Raw genomic sequence first — 4,669 nt, 5'->3', positions numbered from 1 at the left:
GGTAGGGATCGACCCCGTTAAGGAACATGGTTATTACTGTGTTTGTGGTTGATTAGTTAAGATACCATGAGTTATATGTATGCATACTAATATTGTCTAAAGTATTCTGATCTGTATATGTATCTGTTTGTCTAGTTATCTGAATGTCTGATTAAAGCCTTGACTTATTTGTCAAGGTCAACAATAGTGCGCTGCGCATTGGTCGAGAGGCTTAGGCCTAATTAGGGACGTACTATTATGTTGGCTGACCCTATGGTCGATAGAAAACAAAGCGCTTGGCTAGCTCTATAGCTAGTTATTTAGAGCTAAGGGCAAGGGCCCCAGGTGAGTCTATGGTCACATAGCTAGGACATAGAGCCCCGGGTTGACTCTATGGCCATCTATTCAGAGCAGCGGGCCCCAAAATGATCCAATGATCATTTATTTGTAATTGTATGCATGCATGAGTGTGTTATTACTGGTGGGCATGTTAGATATGTATTTGGAATATGTATTTACTGTTCATGCACATGTTTAAGTTTTCTTGCTGAGCCTTGGCTCACAGGTGCTGTGTGGTATAGGTAAGGGGAAAGGAAAGCTAGATCAGCCATGAGTTGGAGAGCTTCGATGGCGACGTGTACATATACGGCTGCTCGTCCATCAAGACCGGGGATATCTCAGAGGAACTAGGGTTGTATCCTTTATTTTGCCACTTAGGCTGGCTGGTTGTAACTTTTGATTTGTATATACCCTTTTAATCATATATTTGTAACATTTTGGTGTTAGGCATAGTTCCCTTAAAGCAATGAAAGTAGTTCATTATTTATGAAATTTATAATAGAAATATTTTTATATATAATTAATTTTAATTATTATTGAATAATATTTAGATAAATATCAGAAAATTCATAATTCATTAATGTAGCTATAATCTTGTATTGACACGAGAGGATTAAGATTATAGATAATGAATTAAATAGTCCGCATTTTATGTAAGTTATGGAATCTTTAATTAAGCAATGCTAGTACGGTCCACTAGTATTATAAATACATGTGATCTAGATCCGGATCACTGGTGTAGTAGGACATCTTAGTGGAGGTGCTTTATAAAATAAGATTGTGTAGGACTGGACCAGATATGTATTTAACTCATTATTAAAATATCGTTTACCATAAAGAGTTATAATCATATCACTCGATGATCATATGCAAATCGATCTAAATCCTGAAGTTATCATGAACTCCTGTTTATGTTATTTGGGTCCTTTGATTCACTCGTTAGGGTCTGTCAGAATGATTATGCTAAAAACTTTTATTTTGGGGGCTCATTGACGTAGATGGCTGGAGACATGATTTACAGATATTGAATCTAAGCCTTCTTCATATAAAGATTGAATAATGATTCCCTTATGTCTTAATTCCAGAACTGAACAGTTTAAGGCCTCTAATCTATAAAAAGGTTTATAAATTAACTGCTCGCTAGTGAATTAATGGTACTTAGGGATAAAGAGGTAATTAGAGGGGTAAAACGGTACTTTCACCTAGCACTAATTATGAACCAATTATTGCAATCACAAAATGGTTTTATATTTAGAATTTTTGTAATCAATTAGGGCCATAAATCGTATTCCGCTGCGCACTCGGAAAATTTGTTTCCAACAATTGGTATGAGAGATGTCTATGTATTTATATATATTAATCGTTGTATGGGATTCTTTGCATGTTTGTTGATATATGTGTTCATGAATGGATTGGAATTTGGTCGTTAATTATATGGTTTCTATGGATTTTTTTTAATAGTGTATTGTTCTGCTCCTGCGTGAGTAAAGTATTATTTGCTCCTGCAAGAGTCAATTTAATTTTTTTGCAATTTTTTTTCACTTTGCGTGAGTTATAAATTTTTTTTGTAAACGATTGTGTGTATATATATATATGATTATATCTCTTCTATATAATAAGTATGTAGGTAGATAACGGAAATTCTTGGTTTTAACGGTTTTTAATTTTTTTTCGTTAACTTTAACGGAATATTCTTATATATAACATAATATTTTTATATTTAACGGTAGATTGTAAACATGATTTAAACTTAAATCAAATTAAATAAATAATTAAATAAATTAAAATAAGATATTTTTGAGATATTTTATAATGGCAATTATTTAAAAATAATAAAACCATATGTTTTATAACTTAAATAAAATTTAATTAAACTTAAACATCACGTATTAGAATAATATCATATTAAACATATAACATAATATAATCTACTATAAACTAGAAACAATTTTTAAAAAAAAAACTAGCCACTAACTTAAATTTAAAATCCATGTATAATATCAATATGATTAGAACTCTTTTTCTTCATCAAATTACCAAAGGACATTGCGAGTTACATTAGAAACTAAAAATAGTTTATGCATGTATACTACTCTACTCTATGAATTTTTCTATTCTTATTTTATTCTATTATTAATTACTTTATAAATATTATTGTAATTTATATATATGTCATGTAAATATATATATATATCTATGTCAATGTTGTGTTTAGATGTCATATATATAAATATTATTTGTAACATCCCAAATTACCTAACAAGGCTTAGGGCCTTGATTAGAGGGACATGATGACAATATATGGAATTATATGCTTATATGATATATTTGTGTATGATTATGTGATTATGTGAGTTATATGATAATTTAACTAGTTATGCATGTGTAGGAGTATTAAATATGCATGTAGGCCTGTTTCTTATTAGAAGGGCAATTTTCGTAATTTGGCCTATTATGGGCATAATTGTATATATATGCATATATGTGATATATGTGAGAGACCACATTATTATGTGAGTTTATTTGGGTTATTCAGCACGAGATGATCCTAGGGAGCAAGTTAGCAGGAAAGTCACAACGGGACCCAATACCCGACTTGAGGCGAGTCAAGGGGTATTTCAGGTTTTCAGCACAATATTGGGTTATCGGGAAACATAAATGAATAATTGAGGATATATTTGGAGTTAGTGAGATTAGGAGGGAATACTGAGGATTTTGATCATTTTGCCCTCGGGGACGTATTTGGTACCTCGAGCCTCGGGATTAGCTTAAGTAACTTAAGCCTTAAGGAAACAAACATAAAACACAAAAAACACTCTGCTCACCAACCGACCCTCTCTCTCTTTCCCTCACTCTCTTTTTTTTCAAAGTGAATTGCTTGAGGAAACCAAGGGATTTTTGGCTAAAAACTTGGAGATTGAGGGTTTGAACTCGGGAATGGGATTGGCAACAGCTAGGGGGACTTAAATCACAGTTGGGGTAAGGTTCTAACCTCTGTTTTTACTGAATTTTGCTAGAGTTTTTGGTGTTCTTGAGCTTGTAGCTAAAATGTTGGATTAATGAGTTTTGATGAGTTTTTCATCCAGTTTTTAGTTGGGTTTTGTTGCTGGGAAAATATTAAATCTGTTATGAGGAATGAATTGTTGTTTTAGGGTGGATTTGGGGTGGTTTTGATTGATATTGGCTGGAGAAAAATGGAGGAATTCTGGGTTCGTAGGGTCAAGTCGCGGCCCTGTTCTTGTGGCGCTGCGACCCAATCGAACCGGGCCCTTGGGGGCTTCTGTCTGGGAGGCGCGCGCGACCCTCAAGGGCAGGTTGGGGCCCGTGTCCCATTCCCAGGAAGAATGGGGCCTCTGACTTGGGGGGCGCACCGCGACCTTCAAGGGCAGGTCACAGTACGCTTGGGCTATTTTGGTCACTGTGGGTCTTTAATGACAAGAATTTATTCCTAAGGGCTCAGGATCGATTCTACTACCTGGTTTAGTAGAATTTGAGGTCCCAGAGGCTAGGACTCGATCCAAAAGCCTTTATTTGCTCATTATTGATGAAATCCTATATTATGGTTGTGACTAAGTTATCACTAGGGGGATCCGAATCGGGATCGTACTCGAGGGTCGTTCTTATTTTACGCTATACTCAGACCTGAGGTAAGAAAACTACACCCAATACGTGATATACGTGTGATTAGGGCTTGGCCTGATTGTTGACTATAATTATGAATAGGTCTCGGGCCCCTGAAAATGAACATGATTAAGTTATCATTTCGCTTGTCGATTAAACATACTTGAATATTCTGTACCTGATTAAGTATTACATGACTATTCGAATGGTTTGCGTAGCTGGGCTCGGCCCCGTTAAGGAGCATGGTTATTACTATGTTTGCAATTACTCTTGTATTGTATGAAGTATGCTTATCTATATCTGTTTTTGTATGTGTATCTGAATACCTGGTTAGGGCTTGACTTATTAGTCAAGGACGGCAATAGTGCGCTGCTCGCTGGTCGAGAGGCTTAGGCCCAAATCAACAATGTATTATTACGTTGGCTGACTCAATGGTCGTTGAAAAACAAAAGTGTTTGGCTAGCTCTATGGCTAGTTACCCAGAGCGAAGGGCAAGAGCCCTAGGTGACTCTATGGTCACGTAGCTAGGGCATAGGGCCCCGGGGTTCACTTTATGGTCAAATATTCAAGGCAGCAGCCCCAGAATGGTCTAATGATCATGTATTTGTAATTGTATGCCCGCATGAGTATGTTATTATTGCTGGGCATGCTAGATAAGTATCTAGAAATCTGTATTTTTTCTTCATGCACATATTTAAGTTTTCTTGGTGAGCCTTGGCTCATGGGTGCT

The sequence above is a fragment of the Humulus lupulus genome, chromosome 8 (assembly GCF_963169125.1).
Source record: "Humulus lupulus chromosome 8, drHumLupu1.1, whole genome shotgun sequence".
In the NCBI taxonomy this organism is placed as follows: Eukaryota; Viridiplantae; Streptophyta; class Magnoliopsida; order Rosales; family Cannabaceae; genus Humulus; species Humulus lupulus.
This window is presented reverse-complemented; position numbering follows the sequence as displayed.